At 42.8% G+C, this 21698-nt stretch overlaps 1 pseudogene; it reads right to left on the bottom strand.

Annotated features, from left to right (window-relative positions):
• The window catches only part of LOC119119051, an 87900-nt pseudogene that overhangs the window by 56956 nt on the left and 9246 nt on the right, over positions 1-21698 (bottom strand).

A 21698-nucleotide genomic window follows, 5' to 3' on the forward strand; every position in this document is an offset into this window, starting at 1 on the left:
AGTTATAATCTTCATCAGTAGCGTCCAAACGGTTGCTTATGAGATGACAAATTTCCCTTGTTAGAGTAACACAGGCATCCTGTTTTTTTTGTTTGTTTTTTTACAATCTCTAGTGTGATGTCACCATCACCGTATTTTTCGGACTATAAATTGCAGTGGTTTTCATAGTTTGGCCGGGTGCCGACTTATAATCAGGAGTGACTTATATGTGAAATTGTTAACACATTATTACTTAATCATTCACCTATTAATTACTTAACAGTATTGATGGGATAATGAAGCTTCAAATTTGCTTCATGAACCAGAAGGTGTATTTTTTACTCCCATAGATGGCACTCTCTGTTCAAGATTGCTGTGACTTAAACCCCCTTATCAAAAACAACAGTGCCATCTAGAGCAGTGATCCCCAACCTTTTTTGCGCCACGGACCGGTTACGTGTCAGAAATATTTTCGCGTACCGGCCTTTAATACATTTATATAACTAAATAATACATTTATATAAATAAATAATACATTTATAATAAATATATGAATACGATGAAACAAAATGATACGACTGGCATAAAAACAAGTATAAACGACATTAAAATAAAACTCACCATTACATTGAATTAGTGGGAGCACTGAGCTTGTTTCTCAGAAACGAGCCGGTCCCATCTAGGCGTAATCGGAGACAATGACACCCGAAGTGGTTAAGGTTTGTCTTTTAATGCAGGATGCTGGTCTCCATGTGCCGAAGCAGTTTTGAGGGCTTCATTGCCTCGTTAGCTAGCCTGTCGCCACATATTATGCAGAGTGGGCTTGGCGCGTCATAGTCTTTTAAATGCAGCTTTCCTTTTCTTAGAAGTCGTAGCCTCTTCTTCTTCCGTCTCCTCATTGGGCTTTTTTCCCTTTCCGAAGAAGCTTTCCAAACATCTGTTTCTTGCTCATTTTTGCTTGCTTCGCGGGCTCAACTGAGGTGACATGTCACGTGACCGAGACGAGCGTCTTGACCTGAACCGACGGATGTAATTGGGAGAGAATCGCCAATTTTTTTATATTTTTCAAAATAAATACTTACTCATTTTTGCTAGCTTTGCGGGCTCGACTGGGGAAACATGTCACGTGACCGGGACGAGCGTCTTGACCTGAATTAATTGATCGTCGATTAAAACATTTTTTTTTTTTTCTGTGTGGCTTGGCGGCCCGGTACCAAGTGACCCGCGGACCGGTACCGGTCCGCGGCCCGGTGGTTGGGGACCACTGATCTAGAGGAGTCAAAAATACAATAAATGGTTCATGAAGCAAATTTGAAGCTTTATTATCCCATCACGACTTACTAGTATATCACTTCACATGTTATTTTCACACTAAACCACATGAGAGCGGTCTCGGCCTCTGGAATAATTGGAACTGCAACTGACGATGAGTCTGACATCCACTGACTTCCGGAGTCAGCGGAGTTGTTTATAAGTGATGCGGAGTTGTTTATAAGTGACACAGAGGACGACGATTTCGATGCATTTAATGATTTGGAGTGACACGGATTGTTTGATAAGCTTGTTATTTATGTTATAGTTATTTGATATATAGTTTATATATACAAACCGGATTCAGTTGAAGTTGGGAAATTGTGTAAAATGTAAATAAAAACAAAATACAATGATTTGAAAATCCTTTTCAACCTATATTCAATTGAATACACTACAAAGACAACATATTTAATGCTCGAACTAATAAACTTTATTTTATTTTTCAAATAATAATTAACTTAGAATTTAATGGCTGCAACACGTGCAGTAGAAGTTGGGAAAGGGCATGTTTACCACTTTGTTACATCAACTTTCCTTTTAATAACACTTTTGGAAGAGAGGAGACTAATTCTCTTAGCTTCTCATGTGGAATTCTTTCCCATTCTTGCTTGATGAACCGCTTCAGTTGTTCAACTCTCTCTCTCTCGTGTAACGTCAGAGCTCCAACTTGGTGTCGTGGAGCCACGCCAGCATCTCTGGTCCCAGGTCGAAGAGGCCGGCCTCTGAGGGTGGTCTATATAGGGGGCAGGTGTTGATGATGTGGTCGGCTGTCTGCTCGGGGGCTTCACACTCGCATGCCGCACTGTCCGCCAGTCCCCACTGCCGCATAGACGTGTTGAAGCGCCCAACACCAGTTCTTAAGCGGTTGAGTGTGGTCCACTGCTGGCGAGGTAGTTCGTCTCCTCCTATGGCGCCGTCTCCTGGTTCCCAGACATAACGGTGCATGAGGGAGGGGCCAGCTGCCTCCCACTCCTGCTTCCAAGCTGCTGCCAGCCAGGCATCTCTGGAGATGTCTTCAGGGATGGAATTGAGCATCTCTTGTGCTGCCATGTTGTAGGGGTGGCGTGCCTTGAGTCTGCTTGGTGGACTCTGCTGCAGAGAAGACCAGCGCTTGGGTTGATATCCGCAAGATCTTAGCAGAGGCTCCCCACGTTGTTCCAGCAAGGCGGCGGATCAGTGCAACCCTGGATGTCACCTTTGCCTTCAGATCTTCGAGGTGTTGTTTGAAGGATAGGGTCCGATCCAGACGCACGCCGAGGTACCTCGGGGCTTGTTGAACCTCCGGGCGTTTGCCCTCAATGCTCACTGCCAGTTCTCTCCTTGCTTCCCTGGTGCTGAGGTGGTATGATGCACCAACAGTCTTTCCAAAGCTGAGCTGGAGACGCCACTTTTGAAGGTATGCTGCCATGGTGCGCATGTCTTCATTCAGGCCGTCTTCCGTCGCCTTCCACGTTGGTCGACTCAGCATGATGGCAAGGTCGTCTGCATAGCCATACTTTCTGGATGCTCTGTCCGGTAGGTCGTATATATAGATGTTAAATAGTGTTGGTGAGAGAACTGACCCTTGCGGTACCCCGCTCCTCAGTCTACAGAGCCTACTGCACTGCCCACTGCTGGTTTGGAAAGTAAAGCTGCGGTTGTTCAACAGTCCGGGGTCTTCCCTGTCGTATTTTACGCTTCATAATGAGCGACACATTTTCAATGGGAAACAGGTCTGGACTGCAAGTGGTCCAGGGGAGAACCTGGACTCTTTTACTTCGAAGCCACGCTGTTGTAACATGTGCAGAATGTGGCTTGGCATTATCTTGCTGAAATAAGCAGCGGCGTCCATGAAAAAGACGTCGCTTGGATGGCAGCATATGTTGCTCCAAAATCTATGTACTTTTCAGCATTTATGTTGCCTACACAGAAATGTAAGTCACCCATGCCATGAGAACTAATGCACCCCATACCATCACAGATGCTGGCTTTTGAACTTTGCGTTGATAACAGTCCGGATGGTCCGCTTCCTCTTTGGTCCGGAGGACATGACGTCCAGTGTTTCCAAAAATGATTTGAAAAGTGGACTCATCAGGCCAGAAAACACTTTTCCATTGTGCATCAGTCCATTTTACATGACCTCGGGCCCAGAGAACCCGGTGGAATTTCTGGATGTTGTTCATAAACGGCTTTTGCTTTGCATGGTAGAGTTTAACCCTTACTGATGTAGTGACGAACTGTATTACTGACAGTGGTTTTCTGAAGTTTTCCTGAGCCCATTTGGTGATATCCTTTACACACTCATGTTGGATTTTAAAGCAGTGCCGTCTTAGGGATCAAAGGTCACGGTCATTCAGTCTTGGTTTCCGACCGTGGCGTTTACGTGCAGTGTTTTCACCAGATTCTCTGAACCTTTTGATGATATTATGGACCGTGGATGTTGAAATCCCTAAATTCCTTGCAATTTTTCTTTGAGAAATGTTGTTCTTAAACTGTTCAACTATTTTCTCAAGCATTTGTGGACAAAGTGGTGAACCTCACCCCATCCTTGCTTGTGAATGACTGAGCATGTTTGGGGAGGCTCCTTTTATACCCAATCATGGTACCCACCTGTCCCCAATTAGACTGATCACATGTGGGATGTTCCAAATAGCTGTTTGATGAGATTTTCTCAGCTTTCTCAGTATTTTTTGCCACATTTCCCAACTTCTACTGGACGTGTTGCAGCCATGAAATTCTATGTTATTATTTGGCAAAAAACAATTACTGTATTTTTCGGACTAAAAGTCGCTCTGGAATATAGGTCGCATTAGCCATAAAATGCACAATAACGTGAAAAAAACATAAGTCGCTCCGGAGTATAAGTCGCATTTTGGGGGAAATTTATTAAACAAAATCCAACACCAAGAACAGACATGAACGAGCAACAACAGGCTAAACGATAGGTATGCTAACGTGACATAAACACAAACGAAGAGCTGAGAACGGGCCTGATGGAACATTCGGAGTTATTCAAATAACTATTACATAAATAACACGTTTATAAAACCATCTGTGTCACTCCAATTCATTAAATCCATCGATAGTCCTTTATGTCAACAATGCCGGCCGGGTGCACGCCGCTGACGGCGCTTGCACTTCAAAATATTCCACAGGCCCATATAACGATATATAAATTATACATCAAATAACTATTATACAAGCAATAATATTATCAAACCATCTGTGTCACTCCAAATCATTAAATCCATCGATCAAATTCCTCGTCCTTTGTCAACAACGCCGCGCGTGCGCCCTGACGTCAGCCTAGTCATTCCACAGATCTAGTATATAACTATATTGTAGCGTTAACAAAGTACAAGGAAAGACGTGGGTTCGGTAAACGGCGTAAAAGCCATAATAGTTTTTCAAACCTTCTGTGTCACTCCAAATCATTAAATCCTTCAAACTCTTCGTCCTCCGTGTCACTTACAAACAAAGCCGCTAATGATGCCGGTAGTACGTGGGGCCCTTCGTCATCTTCGTCATCCCGTGATCGAATCTTTGTCCTTTATGTAAACAACCGCCGCGCCGCGCTGCTGACGTCACTTGAAATTCAAATTACAGTAATACCTTGCTACATCGTTGTTCGTTTATTGCGGTTCCACTTTTTTTTTTTTTTTTGGGGAATTTTGAAAATTTGTGAAAAAAGTCGCTCCTCAGTATAAGTTGTCCCCCGACCCAAACTATGAAAAAAGAACGCAACTTATAGTCTGAAAAATACGGTACACGCACTAATCAGCGGGTAACATGGGACAGGTGGTGGCGATCAGAGTCGATTCGCACACGTACTTCGTATTGGCGACGCGCACCCCCGAGATCTAGCGCGGAGGGCGGCTCAGCCGGCCAAGAGAGGAGACGTGACACGGCAATGATCCCGGCTTTCCAGGAAGCTTGAATTGTGCCTCGTAAGCATGTCTCTTTGTCTATGCCATTTTAGAGGGTCCTAATGCTGTTTTCTATGCACATACGATCGTATTTATTTATCAATGGCGGCTGAGGTACGTACTCTCCGTGTTACGTGAAGTCCTCTGATTGGTTTACCGCCCTGATCGACGTAAAATGTAATGTCCTCTGATTGGTCAATTGGGTCTACATATTACGTTTGTTTATTACGTCTCTGTGTGGCCGAAGCCACACAAAACAACTTTACAGATTTGCACAAACGGTAGTATTTATTTGTCTACTGCATCCGTGATTTCCTCAATTGATTCCAATCACTGCCTTGCTGTTGATCTGCTGACCCTAAAGCTATACTGACTCTCAGCAGTTTGTATTTTTCCAAAAATGCATCCATTCTATTGTTAAAAAGCTTTCCCAATATTTTTGAGTTGCAGCAGAATTGAGATTGGTCTATAGTTTGTAAAGTTGTGTTTGCACCCAATTTTATATTGCAGAATTACCTTACCAATTTTCATCTGATTTGGGAAGACAAAGTGCAACTGTGCCCAACATTTACCGTATTTTTCGGACTAAAAGTCGCTCCGGAATATACGTCGCATTAGCCATAAAATGCACAATAAAGTGAAAAAAAACCATAAGTCGCACCGGAGTGTAAATCGCATTTTGGGGGAAATTTATTCGACAAAATCCAACACCAAGAACAGACATGAATGAGCAACAACAGGCTAAATGATACGGTATGCTAACGTGACAAACACAAACGAAGAGCTGAGAACGGGCCTGACGTAACATTGACAGTTATCCAAATAACTATAACATAAATAACACCTTTATCAAACCATCTGTGTCACTCCAAATCATTAAATCCATCAATCGTCCATTATGTAGACAATGTGTGCGCCGCGCCGCTGACGTCGGCTGCAGTTAAAATTATATAACGATATATAAATTCTATCTCAAATAACTATTATATAAGCAACAATATTGTCAAACCATCTGTGTCACTCCAAATCATTAAATCCATTGATCGTCCTTTATGTCAACAATCCTTTATGTGCGCCGAGCCGCTGACAGCGGTTGGAGTTCAAATTATTCCACAGGCCCATATAATTATAAACAACAATTTTATCCAACAATCTCTGTCACTCCAAGTCATTAAATCCCGTGATCAAATCCTTTGTCCTTTGTGTAAACACCGCCGCGTATGCGCCGCGCTGCTGATCAGTTGCAGTTCAAATTACAGTAATCCCTTGCTACATCGCGGTTCGTTTTGTCGTGGTTTCACTGCATCGCGGATTTTTGAATTTTGAAAATTTGTGAATAATTTCACATATAAGTCGGTCTGAGTATAAGTCGTCCCCCCACCCAAACTATGAAAAAAGGCGACTTATAGTCTGAAAAATACGGTACAAAGCACTGATTAAAACTTCTTGCCACCTCATCCATATTATAATTTTCAATATAATTTAGTTCAAAATATTGAGCTAAATTGTTTTATATGTTAAATTGTAAATATTATTTTTGTTATCCTCTAATTTATTATTATAGTATTATAATATATATATAAATATGATATAGTGCATATTATATAATGAAGTGAATGTAGTCAGTAATTTATCTCTTTCGTTATATATTGCGTCCCAGTCCTGCTCCATTAATTCGCGCTTTAGTAAAGTAAAGTTAAAGTCCCAATGATCGTCACACACACATCTGGGTGTGGTGAAATTTGTCCTCTGCATTTAACCCATCCCCGTGTGATTTTAATCCATCCCCTGGGGGAGAGGGGAGCAGTGAGCAGCAGCGGTGCCGCGCTCGGGAATCAGTTGGTGATCTAACCCCCCAATTCCAACCCTTAATGCTGAGTGCCAAGCAGGGAGGCAATGGGTCCCATTTTTATAGTCTTTGGTATGACCCGGCCGTGGTTTGAACCCACAACCTTCCAGTCTCAGGGCGGACACTCTACCACTAGGCCACTGAGCAATTAGCAAATAGAGTAGAGTAGCAATTGCCTCTTTTGTCCTAATTCTTCAGTGATGTTTGTGCTCCCCCAATTCAATTCTATAATTATTGTCATAGACAGTAAATACTGGAAGGTGGTCAGTAAAATGAGTAATTAATATCCCACTTGCTGTCCTGTTTTCTATCACATTGGTCACTATGTAGTCTATCAGAGTCTATGAGATGTTACTCTACTGGGTCTAGTAATTGTAGGAAAGAGACTCAGATTATGCATTGAATTTTGAAAAAATCATCAATACTCATTTGCTTGTTGGGGTTTAGTATATCAATATTATAATCCCCACAAATAAAGATATTATAGTTCCCCTTTTTTTATTACAATGTTTTCCATTTATTCCGTAAACTTGTCAGTACGAGAACCCGGAGCTCTATAAACACAGCTCATAATAATATATTTTTTCTTTTCCATATAAATCTGAACTGTGACACATTCAAGAAGGCTGTCCACCACATGCATCATAGCCTCTGCAATTTTGATATTCAAATTCAGATCAACATAGATTGCAATCCCACCCACAGCTTTACTCTGTTGTTATATATAAATGCATAGCGCTCCATCTCAAAATGCATTCCATTTTCAGTAGTAATCCAAGAAACAGCAATTATATTAAATGGCTGTTTGAATGTGTGCAGATAATCCCTAATGCTATTAAAATTGTATATAACTTTTAAATAAACAGTTATTGAAATGGATTATAGATAGGTTATCCTTTGCTAAATGTTCTCATTGCACCACCGAGAGGCATCGCAGGTCCTTCCTCCCTGCTCCATCAGACTGTACAACCAGGCGATCACCGTAGCTAACGGACAAATAACATGCAATAACGTGCAATAACCATATGTGCAATCACACTATGTGCAATATCTGTCTACCTCACACTCTTTTACCTGCTTTCTTGCACTGTTTTTTATTTTTTATTTTTTTTTCTTCACTTGCACTATTTTTTTTTATCTAATATTTTTTTTATCTCCACTGCATATTGTGTATGTGTATTTTGTATACACTGTCCATATTTTTAATTATATATACCTTCTACTTCTTTAGAATCTTTTACCCCCTTCCCCGCATGCGTGTGTGTGTGTATATGTTAAGTGTACTGCTGCTAACATAGGAGTTTCCCCATTGAGGGAATAATAAAGGATTATCTTATCTTATCTTATTGTACTGATCAACATTGTGCTTCCTGTTAACAAATCTCAAAATGACCACTAGCTTGTCACTGCTGTTTCTTGTGAGTAGCAGATGACAGGCTTCAACCTGGTTGGAGTCCAGAGCAATTCCTTTTGACTGCAGAAACGCAGCCACCTGTTGCTCGGTTGAGCTTGCATTCAGCTCACAACTGGGTTCCCCGTCGCTGCCTGCCGTCACCGCCCTCGCATATGACCGTGGTGTATGGTATTCCAGTGATGACAATATCATTTATTCTTGTGTGTTGCTTGAAGTCTGCATTCCGACCTTCAAGGTGAGCAAGCTGCTTGTCCTTCTCTGTATTTAGCATATGGAGCAACTTCATCTCTCCGAGATGTTTTTCGGCTGCGTCCCAACAGCAGAAACTTCTACCGAAAGGAAGTCAAGTGACTTTGTAAATGGCAGCAATTTTGTTTAAAGAAAAATTATATGGCTTTTCTAATTTTACGTTTGCACCTTTATTTTAAAGAGCAGAGCTTTTTTTTTTTTTACTCCTTCCTTGCTGTGGCACATGCACATTTTCGCTCTCCGATCGTTATCGGAGAAAGGCATATACATGGCAGAGAGATCTGGATAGCTATCGGAGTTCTCCTTCTCCGATCGTATCGGATAATGGCAGTTACCCGAATTTCTCAAGTGTCATGTAAACGCATTTACTGTTAAGTTTCAGTTTCACTCGCGACGCGCCTAGTTGGAGGACTGTGGGCGCCGAGCGGAGTCAGCGGCTTCACGGCTTCACCTCCACCCAGCTGACTGGAGGAATGAATGAATAAGTGAGCGAGGCACTGGACAGCCCGGCCGATGTCCCGCCCTCCAGAGCCATATACCTCACCGTGATTGGTTCAAACGTTGAGCCTTTAGGGTTTGATCAAACGCCACAAGAACGGGCTCTTGGCATTCAATGGTCTATAAAAGATGACACATTCAGCTTTAACATCAGCTTGAAAGATCAACCGTCGTGGTGGTTTGTCAGTCATTGCTTCTCTTTACATTCTACTTGGATTCAACGCTCCAGTCAGCCGAAGTGGAAAGTATCCTTCAAGAACTTTGTCACAGAGGCATCGGCTGGGACGATCAACTCCCAGAGGACATAAAACCACGGTGGGAGGAATAGATGAATTGTCTTCTCAAGTTGAAAGAGGTTTCAATCCCAAGATGTTACCATCCACATGACTTTCACAACATTGTCAGAGCAAAGTTGCATCATTTTTCAAAGGCTAGCTGCACAGGGTGCTTGTTCTTACCTCAGGTACCATACCAACAAGGCTGAAGTCCATTGCAGTCACGTCACGGCAAAAGCAAGGGTTACTTGTAACAAGTATGCCGAGACTGGAACTTGCTGCAGCGGTGATCTCTGCAAAGGTCAGTGTGATGTTAAAACGTGAACTTGACGTGAAAATAAACCAATACTTTTTCTGGACTGACTCACAAGTTGTACTTGGATACATAAACAATGATGCTCGCAGGTTCCACAGTTGCATGATGTGGACACTTCAGAAAACCCAGCCGATCATGCATCCCGAGGTCTTCGTGCTTCAGACATTCACTAAACCAACTGGCTACGAGGTCTGAAGTTTCTTTGGGAGCGTGAATGACAAATAAAATCCAATACTTCAACAGAATTACTCGTATGGGATCTTGAAGTCAAGACAATTCAAGTACTTGCAACGGAAACTAAAAACTGAGATGACATCCTCATCCGTCTAAGTCAGTTCTCTTTGAGGACAAGACTTGTAAAAGTAGTAGCAAGAATCAAAAGACGGGGGTCCAAATAAACCCTACGCAGTGAACATGTGACTGCAGAGGAGCTAGAGAAGGCTGCTGAGGCAGTGATTAAGATTGTACCGTAACAAGCATTCTCCCGTGAGATAAAGTTACTTTAAAGCAATAAGGACCTTCCAAACTCAAGCTCTCTCTTCAATCTTGATCCAGTCTGATCTAAAAAAATTCTCCATGTTAGTGGGAAATTAAAGGAGGCAACAAATTGGTTGCAAAGCTGATACATATATATGTGTCATGCAGGAAACTTCGACGGCCAACAGAGAGCCAGAGAATGGCTGATCTCCCTAAAGAGCGTCTCGAAGCCTCAACACCTTTGGCCCATTTATTGTACAGAAATCTAGTAAAGAATACATAAGATACGGGCTCATTTTTACATCTCTGTATTCTAGAGCTCTCCATATCGAATTGCTATAAGATTTGTCGACACTCTTTCATCAACGCATCGAGATGCCTCCAAGGAGCTGTCCGACAACTACACCGTGACCAAGGCACTAACTTCGTTGGTGCCAGAAATTAGTTTAAGAAAGCACTAAAACAATGCAACACCAAGCAACTGCAAATCTTCCTGACAGAAAGGCAGTGTGATTTTGTCTTCAACGCCCCTTCTGCCAGCCACGCAGGTGGTGTCTGGGACAAATTAGAACTGTTAGAAATGTGTTGAAAGCCACCTTTGCAAAGTGCCCAGGTCAATTAGATGACACCTCTCTCAGAACTGTGTTATACGAGGCCATGGCTATTGTTAATAGCCGCCCGCTAACAGTAGATTGAATCAATGATCCAAAGGCGCCAGAACCAATAACACCAAACCACCTCATCATGATGAAGTCAAAAGTTGCTTTTCCTCCCCCTGGAGTGTTTGTGAAGGAGGATTTGTATGCTACAAAGCGATGACGGAGAGTTCAGTATCTCATTGAACAGCTCTGGGTCGTTGGAGAGAAAAAAATATCTGCTCAACCTTTCCATGAGACAGAAATGGCACTTACCTCAGCCCCAATCTCAAAGTCAACGATATTGTCATTGTCAAGGATGACAACCTCCCAAGGAATCAGTGGCAACTAAGTCGAGTCTCAGAAACTGTTCAAGACAATGATGGTTTAGTCCCTTGAGTTAAAGTAGGAGATCGCAAGCCTAAAAAAAAAAGATCCCTCTTCCAAACCTTTGGTCATTGAAAGACCTATCCAAAAATTAGTGCTACTGCTTGAGAACTGATTGGAACAGACTAATATTTATTTTGTACACAGTCCTTTATTGCATCAAGCATTTGCCGATTTTAGTAGGTTCATTTATTAAGAATCAAGAAATCCCGTGCAATTTATTGGTCATTCGTTGTAGCAGGATTTGGTGGGAGTGTAAATCGCAGCAATTTTGTTTAAAGGAAAATAATATGGCTTTTTAATTTTACCTTTGCACCTTTATTGTGAAGAGCCGAGCTCGTTTTTTGACTACTTCCTGTTTAGCGACACTACAAAAGCTTCCTGCTCAGGTCTTGGTTTGAGACACGTTTTCCTTGCTTCAGAATGGTAAGACACTTAAACGATGTTTTTGCTTGTCATGTTTGTGTTGAAAGTCAGGAGACGTTGTTAATTGTACCTTTCTTTGTGTTTTTTGTGCCGTTTGCCTGGTTTATGTAAAGGTATACAGTCAAACCTCGGTTTTCGAACATCCCGATTCTCGAACAAATCGGAATTCGAACGAAAAATTCGAGATTTTTTTTGCTTCGGTTGTCGAACAAAATTCGGAGGGTCGAACCTCGCGAGATGAGCCGAAAGGACCGCGAAAAACCCGACTGGCGCGGCCCGGATGCCGACTGACTACTCCGTTTATTATTGTATTTTCGTACTTTGGGATTGTATTAACCCTTAATCATGCCTCCAAAGAAAGCAAGTGGGAGCAGTAAAGCCATCCTAAAACACAAAGACGCTCTTAACGCAATGCGACAGTGAGCGCCCAGTGCGCTGTGGTTGCGCGATCAGACCAAATTAAGCTCCCTTAGCACTGAGGTCCACTTAAATTTTGGAAAGTACATCAGGACTTTAAAAATATTTTCTAAATTTCAGCGACGGCTCTGTCACAATAATGCGACCAGCGCGGTGCAGTTGCGCGGTCGGCGGCGCGCTACGGTTGCGCGTTCGGCGGTGCGCTGCAGTTGCGCGATCGGACAAAAATGTGCAAATGAAAAAATGCTTAAAAAAGGCGTTTTTTTAGTCTTGGAACGGATTAAAATTTTTTCCATTATTATGTAATGGAAAAATAGATTCGGAATTCGACCGATTCACTTCTCGAACCGCCTTCTGGAACGGATTGTGGTCAAAAACCGAGGTTTGACTGTATTCGGAAGCTGGGCTGCAGAAACAACTCAAACTTAGCACCTTTGGAAGCAGAAGGAGGTAAGAGGAAATTAAGCGTGTATTATTTATTTGTGTCCTAACAAATGTCATCATTTACATTTTTAATAAGAGCTGCTTTTGTGACGTTTAAATTTAATAGTTTTCACAGTGCCATGTTGTTGGTGGCGTAAAGAGGAAAGAAGTAAAGTGCACCAGTTGAAACCTCTGCATCTCATTTGGTCACTCCAAGTTGGCCGCTTTTTTTCCAATACTGTTATTTATTTTTTACACCAAAGTTCATGCCTATTAATTCCATTAGAGCAGTTAAACATCACACTAAGTGCACCTGTTGTTGTGTCACTTAAGTCTTTAAAGCAAACAACTTTAATGTACACAGTTGGGCATACACATACCTAGTATAGAAAACCGCTTTTTGTTTGGTAGCCTGTTATTTAACTTGATTCACGTTCGTGCAGATTTGCAAGTCATAATACTGAATAGCCCTTCCTTTGTCACAACACCTAAGACCTGCTCATGGTCATCATGGTAACACAAGCAGGACTCTGCATTTACATGAGACAGAACCACCACCAAGTGTGAGTTAGTGGGTTGTGATTCTTTATCCTTTGTGGATTTTAAATACAAATATCAGAGCTCTTTTACTAAGACCTGAAAATCTTAAATGTATACAATAAAAGTTATTTTGTTTCCTTCAATTAGCTGCTTTGGTTGGAATTGGTCCATGTCCTCAAGCACCCTACATGATTTCCAGCAAATATGGATATCCTGGCAGCAAGCTTACATGCTCGGACCGCACATTTGCCTGCTGATGGTTCATCTTCATCGTAACTTGAGCCATGTTACCCACTTCAACATGGCGCTCCGGACACGGTGTGATTGTTGACTCACATAATTTTTCCTTAGATGCATCCACACACAACACACATTTGCATAGACATAGCACACACTATCTACTCAAATACAGGTGGGAATCACTCTGATCTCACTTATAATTAGGTCGTTGAGTTAATGACTGACATCAAGTTAAAAAAAGGCTGCCAGTCTGAATGGGCAGGTTACATATATGCGACTGGATGCAATTGAATAGTGACAGACGGCACCATTCTGCATGGCAGGAGCTGGAATAACAGTCAAGGTGGTCAACAGTGAGGAAAATCGTGAACGTAACGTGAGATTTTAGATTTAATTAACATTTCGACATTAACATAACGATTAAATTATTTATAAGTCCTCCTTGTCATTTTAAAATTACAAATAAAGTGAGTGTCGTTGAAACCATTGACATTTCTACCTCACCACTCTTGGCTACGACTCAGCATCCAAACACTTCTCTGAGCCAACGTAGCAGCCATTGCGCCACAAAAGGCAGTAGCTAAAAACTAGCTCACTTTCTTCTCAAGATTGTTTTAGAAGTAGTTTTTGCTGACTTTGATGATAAAAAAAAAACAATGCTACACAAGCGCGAGTTGAAACACACACACACACACACACACACACACACACACACACACACACACACACACACTCACACAATTACCAACAAACATCTGACCTCTGAACTTCTTGGGCGGGTTCTCCAGGTCTCCGGCGGCTGGTTCCACCACACAACGATCGTCCACCAAGCTGCACACACGCACGCATGCGCGTGCACATACGCACACACATGCACACACGCACGCACACACGCACACACACACACACACACAATTAGTATTCCATCCACCATCCATGCATTATGTCCAGCAAAAGACACTAAGTGAAAACCAAACTATTAATTACCGTAATTTTCGGACTATAAGTCGCACCGGAGTATAAGTCGCACCAGCCATAAAATGCCCAAAAAAGTGAAAAACCCCATATATATGTATATAAATCGCTCCTGAGTATCAGTCGCCCCCCCCCACCCAAACTATGAAAAAAAAACGCGACTTATAGTCCGAAAATTACGGTACACTGTTTTTTTTTTTCTGTATTGTACAACAGGAACACATTGGTGATATAAACCTATACCTCATATGAGGGCAAATAATTTGCATACATAAATATTTATTCATTGTTGGCATTTTGGTTGGAATATGAATTGGATCAACTAATTTCCAATATTTACGTATATTTCGGAAAGCATCATCCGATTGATACAAACATCAATCAAAGGCTGTGATTATATCCCACACTACATAAAGAACCGTATATCCCACACTATAATTCAAGAACCTCATTACAAGTTTACTCTACCAGCTACGGTTGCAAATTTAGCATTTCCTTTTAAAATTTTAGAAACTATATTAGAGGATTAACAATGAATTCCAAAATAAATACATAAATGCACATTTTCAATGTTCATTTTTTAATTGCAGCAAAACACTTTACACATCAAATAATAATACAACTACAAGGACGGTGAAAACATTAAATTGAAACACAAATTAATAACACAAACACAAAGTAGGAGCAATAGACCAATGTAATAAGAGGCATAACAATAACAACAATATGATGAAGTGTAGCAGGAAGAAGCCTTTGTACAAGTGGGGCACCCTCAAAAGCCATCCTGGTTAGTCAATGAGGAAAGTGCTGTAGCAGTGCCTGCAAGGAGGTGGTCCACCTCACTTCTCGCTCAGATCAGTTAATTGTCAGTTTAATTTCACACCGAAGCTATGCGATCGGTATCGGATCAGTATCAGCTGTTCACATTCATGGAGGATTGGTATCGGGATCGGTAGCACAAAATGCTGATCAAAACATCCCTACTTAATAATTATGATCACGATCCAATTCAAGATACGATACTTTTTATGGAGTGGATAATTACATCCAGTCATTGACATTGGTTTAAGTAATGTTTACTATTTTTGCTTTAATTACCATTTATACAAAACCCTTGTCTGAAGATGCATTAATTTTTTCATTTCACTTAATCCTCCTAAAAATTTGATATCGGCCATCCCTAATTATCAACCGCGCTAGTTACCGTAAATTTCGGACTATAAACCGCAACTTTTTTCTCAAATTTTGAACCCTTATATAGGATTTTTTCCGTGATTTTTGTGATGACTTGATCACTTTTATACACTCGTAAAAAGGCTGTGGACCGCTGTTGTGCGGCACCGCTTTGCTGGGCGGAGGGATGTATGACACGATCACTGGGGAGAAAAGTGGTGTGTTGATCGCATGTCCATCCGCCAGGCAAATAGTGCCGTAAAATTTACACAAAGATGAGACAGAACGAGATCAAGACGGACAATACTGAAAGGAAGCTTTTATACACAAACCGTCATTATGGGGGGCTTATATATGATTTTTTCCATGATTTTTGTGACGACTTGATCACTTTTATACACTCGTAAAAAGGCTGTGGACCGCTGTTGTGCGGCACCGCTTTGCTGGGCGGAGTGATATATGACATGGTCACTGGGGAGAAAAGTGGTGTGTTGATCGCATGTCCATCCGCCAGATAAATAGTGCCGTAAAATGTACACAAAGATGAGACAGAATGAGATCAAGACGGACAGAATGAGATCAAGACGGACAATACTGAAAGGAAGCTTTTATACACAAACCGTCATTATGGGGGGCTTATATATGATTTTTTCCGTGATTTTTGTGACGACTTGATCACTTTCATACACTCGTAAAAAGGCTGTGGACTGCTGTTGTGCAGCACCGCTTTGCTGGGCGGAGGGATATGACATGGTCACTGGGGAGAAAAGTGGTGTGTTGATCGCATGTCCATCCGCCAGGCAAATAGTGCCGTAAAATTTACACAAACATGAGACAGAACGAGATCAAGACGGACATTACTGAAAGGAAGCTTTTATACACAAACCATCATTATGGGGGGCTTATATATGATTATTTCCGTGATTTTTGTGATGACTTGATCACTTTTATACACTCGTAAAAAGGCTGTGGACCGCTGTTGTGCGGCACCGCTTTGCTGGGCGGAGGGATATATGGACACGGTCACTGGGGAGAAAAGTGGTGTGTTGATCGCATGTCCATCCGCCAGGCAAATAGTGCCGTATAATTCACACAAAGAAGAGACAGAAGGAGATCAAGACGGACATTATTGAAAGGAAGCTTTTATACACAAACCGTCATTATGGGGGACAAAAGAAATGCATATGATGCCGCTTTTAAGCTAAAGGCAGTCGATGTTGATGACATTGTGTTGCGTCACCCTTTTCTTTATTTCGTGGTCCCGTCTACTATGGAGCTATACGTGTCGCTCGCTAGTTTAATGTAATTTAGCGCTTCGTGCATGAATAAAATTAGCATGAACAGACCCTCATCATGGAAAATGCTAGAAGAAATGCATAAAACCGACGACGAAAGAGATACTGAGAAAGTGTGTGGCAAAGGATAACTAACGCTATTCCAATCGGAAGACTTTGATGGTTTCAATGCACAGGAGGAAGATGAAGACGATGAAGCTCTTTTTTTTACTTTTACTTGTATGCTTTTTTAATCAGCCCTGTTAGTGCTGTGCTACCGTGTTGCTGCTGTGTTACCGCCGCGTCTCAGTGACTTTTACCGGTATGTTTTATTTAATCAAACCCTATTAGTGCTGTGTTACTTCCGTGTTGCTGCAGTATTACTGCCACGTCACAGGCAGTGTTTGGAAAGAAATGTTAAGGTATGTTATTAAAACTTTAAAAAAGCTTTCTGTGTCCAGTCTTTCTTTGTTAATAACTCGCGTGCACACTTCCGTGTTGCTGCGGTACTACTGCTGCGTCACAGGCAATGTTTAGAAAGACATGTTAAAGTATGTTATTAAAACTTTAAAAAGGCTTTCTGTGTACTGTCTTTCTTTGTAAAAAACTTGCGGCTTATAGTCCGGTGCGGCTTATATAAGAAAAAAACTAAAATATCCCCGGATTTTAGCTGGTGCGGCTTATAGTCCGGTGCGGCTTATAGTCCGGAAATTACGGTAGTTAGTTAGTTAGTTAGTTAGTTCCTCCCTTTCCTCTTGGAACATTGGACGATGAGTTCTGTCTATTTGCTCTGGTCACTGCCGATCCTTCCTGCTCCATGCCAGCTAACTCCCATCTCTCTCAGGTCTACCTTGGCTCAACCGCGTTAAGACTGATGCTAATGGATACAAACAAAGCACACACACATGCACCAACACATACCAAGAGTCGAGAAACTTTCATAATATTGCTGATTTGACTTTTGAAATACACATTGTTTGCTTTTTAGAATCAGCCCTCATTTACTGACAGTAGTCAAACATATACGTGTCCGCACCTTCATGCGCTCACACACACGCAACACACACTGTAAAGCAGGAACAGGATGTGGTCATGAGTTTTAAGAGATTTGCACAGTGTGTGTGTGCGCGTGTGTTTGTGTGTGTGAGTGCGTGCGTGCGTGCGTGTGCGTGCGTGCCTGCCTGCCTGCGTGCGTGCATACGTACGTGCGTGAGTGCGTGTTTGTGTGTGCGTACGCATGTGTGCATTTGCATGTGCGTTTGACTACTGTCAGTGAATGAGAACTGACTAAAAAGTAAACAATGTGTATTTGAGAAGTCAATTCCACAATATTCTAGAACTTTCTTGACTCAGATTGCTTCAGCACCCTGTCTCACAGGTTTGACTTGTTCACACCTTTGAGCAACACACACGGACCTAAAAGGTTTTTAAATGTAAGCAAGCTTGTTTTTATGTCCTTCACTTGTCAGTTTGTTTTCTTCCATCAGATCAGCAGAGTTCATGCTAAGTCACAACATCTCAGGTAGTAGCATAACGTTTTGTTTAAAGAATGGTAGTGAAGCATTATTTTACTGAAAATACTAGATAGTAATGCAACCTCGGTTCACCTTTACTAACAATTTGGGTTATAAACAAGATTTTCCAAAATACTGTACATTACCTTGGTTCTCATGTTGTTCTCAGAGGAAAAAGAAGGGTGTCACAAAAAAAAATAAGGATGTGGTTTGACCACTATTTCCCTACTTCCCCGGAACATGTCACGCAGGTCGGCTTCCAACAAGGAGGCCGACCCTTCATCTGAGTGTGGATGTTTAGAGCATCTTCTTTTCAGAAAGGGGGTGGAGGTGGTCTTGGAGAAGGCGTTCGACCGTGTCCCTCGGGAGGTTCTGTGGGGGGTGCTTCGGGAGTATGGGGTACCGAGCCAACTGATAAGGGCGGTTCAGTCCCTGTATCACCGATGCCAGAGTTCGGTCCGCATTTCCGGCAGTAAGTCGGATTCGTTCCCAGTGAGGGTTGGACTCCGCCAAGGCTGCCCTTTGTCACCGATTCTGTTCATAATTTTTATGGACAGAATTTCTAGGCGCAGCCGAGGCGTTGAGGGTGTCCGGTTTGGGGACCTCAGCATTGCGTCTCTGCTTTTTGCAGACGACGTGGTGCTGTTGGCTTCTTCAGGCCGTGATCTCCAGCTTTCACTGGAGCGGTTCGCAGCCGAGTGTGAAGCGGTCGGGATGAGGGTCAGCACCTCCAAATCCGAGTCCATGGTCCTCGATCGGAAAAGGGTGGAATGCCCTCTCCGGATCGGGGATGAGATCCTGCCCCAAGTGGAGGAGTTTAAGTATCTTGGGGTCTTGTTCACTAGTGAGGGGAGGATGGAGCGCGAGATCGACAGGCGGATCGGTGCAGCGTCGGCAGTAATGCGGACTCTGTACCGGTCCGTCGTGGTAAAGAGAGAGCTGAGCCAAAAGGCAAAGCTCTCAATTTACCGGTCGATTTACGCTCCTACCCTCACCTATGGTCAGGAGCTATGGGTCGTGACCGAAAGAACGAGATCCCGGATACAAGCGGCCGAAATGAGTTTTCTCCGCAGGATGTCCGGGCTCTCCCTTAGAGATAGGGTGAGAGGTTCGGTCATCCGTAGAGTCGCTACTCCTCCACGTTGAGAGGAGCCAGATGAGGTGGCTCGGGCATCTCATCAGGATGCCTCCTGGACGCCTCCCTGGGGAGGTGTTCCGGGCATGTCCCACCGGTAGGAGACCCGGGGACGACCCAGGACACGCTGGAGAGACTATGTCTCTCAGCTGGCCTGGGAACGCCTTGGGATCCCCCGGGATGAGCGAGATGAAGTGGCTGGGGAGAGGGAAATCTGGTAGTCCCTCCTGAAGCTGCTGCCCCCGCGACCCGACCCTGGATAAGCGGAAGAAGATGGATGGATGGATGGATGGATGGATGGATGGATGGGTGGAGGTGGTACCCCATACGTGGACTTCAGGAGAAATGAATATCAAATGAACCCTTACCAATTTTAATTGAATATATAACGACGTATGAACAATTCAGCTTTCATAAAGATCTCAGAATGTGTGTTTGCATATGTTGAACAATTTAGCTTACATAAAGTCTCTCTGAACACGTCGTGTTCGCCAATGTTCGTGACTGATGAAAGGAATAAGACAAACGTGACAGGGCACTTCAGCTGCAGAGAGACTGCTCATTTATCTTAAATCAGCCGTGGAGAGGCTCATCCTTGTGATATTGTCGTAAGTACTAGGGGTGTAACGATTCATCGATACACATCGATTAGTCGATATAATGCTCTACGATTTGTTGGCATCGATGCTAAACGTAAACATCGATCTATATCGCCCGTTTTTGACCTCGGACATTAGACGCGACTTTATTTTGAAATCCAGTTCATTGTTGCTTGCTTCCTCTTTCCGGGAGCAGTGCGCGGCGTGTTGTGTTGTGAGCAGAGCAGGCACGTGAAAGGGGAGCCGACAACTACGCGGCTCCTGGGCTGGTGCTATGGCTAGTGTCCAAGAAGACGAGGAGATTCGCTCTCCTTTGGGCTTCAAGTCATTCGTTTGGAAGCACTTTGGATTCCAAAGAAAAGATGGCTCAACGGACAAGACACGTGCAGTTTGTAAATCCTGCCATGCGGTGATCAAATATTCAGGGAACACCACAAATCCCGCCGCACATTTAAAGAAAAAACACAACATCTCTCTCTCAAGCAGCGGCAGCGAAAACAACACGGACACGACGCCCTCCGTGAGCACATTTTTCCCCCAAATGCTAAGTAAAAACTCTAAACGAGCTACATCCATCACTGCTGCAATTTCATATTATATTTGTAAAGACTTGAGACCGTTTAGTAGCGTGGAGGGTGAGGGACTTTCCGAGTTGATGAATACGCTAGAGCCCAGATATAAAGTACCATCGAGACAGTACTTTAGTGAAACGTGTACCACGTCTATATACCCGTGCTAAAGCGGAGGTATTACACGAACTAAAGGAAGCAGAACGGGTTGCTATCACTACAGATGGATGGACTTCTCGCTCAACTGAAGCCTACATTACGGTCACTTGCCACTACATTGATACAGCATGGACGCTAAAAAACTACGTGCTTCAGACTCGCGTTTTAAGTGACTCTCACACAGGAGCGAACCTAGCCTCTGTCCTAATTGCAGATAAAAACCCAGCTCTTGTAACTGACAATGCCAGCAACATGACCGTAGCAGGAATAGAGGCGCATCTGTCACCGCACATAAAATGTTTTGGACATACTATCAACTTGGCAACTCAAAAAGGACTCAAATGCAATGGTGCTGCCCGTCTTTTAGGTAGAGTACGTCGTGTTTTGAGTTTTTTTCACCGCAGCACGCTGGCCAATGCGGTGTTAAAAGATAAACAAAAACTACTTGATCTCCCACCACACAAACTCATCCAAGATGTCATCACACGTTGGAACAGCTCGTTTGATATGCTGGAGCGTTTTTTGGAGCAACAGGCTGCTGTGTGTGCTACACTCCTTGACCAAAAAATCAGAAAGTCCATGAAGAATGATTTACAAACACTAAATGAAGATGACATATCCACAGCTGAAGAAATGATAGTTACTGAGGCCTGTGAAAACTGCAACTACAATAATGTGTGAGGAGGCACAACCAACTATCTCAGTCATTGCTCCACTTAAAATTAAGTTGATTGAACATTTCTGTGTCTGTGAGGATGACATGCCACTGATCAAAGAAATGAAACAAACAATGGCCAAAGAGCTCCAGCATCGTTACACAGATGTCCAAGAAGTATTATACACTGCAGCTGCCCTTGATGCAAGATTCAAGACCCTGTCCTTTCTGTGCGAAGAGGAGAGGGATGCCACATTCAAGAATATCATAAATGAGGCTACACAGCTGTGGGACCAAAAAG

Source organism: Syngnathus acus, unplaced genomic scaffold (genome assembly GCF_901709675.1).
Source record: "Syngnathus acus unplaced genomic scaffold, fSynAcu1.2, whole genome shotgun sequence".
Taxonomy (NCBI): Eukaryota; Metazoa; Chordata; class Actinopteri; order Syngnathiformes; family Syngnathidae; genus Syngnathus; species Syngnathus acus.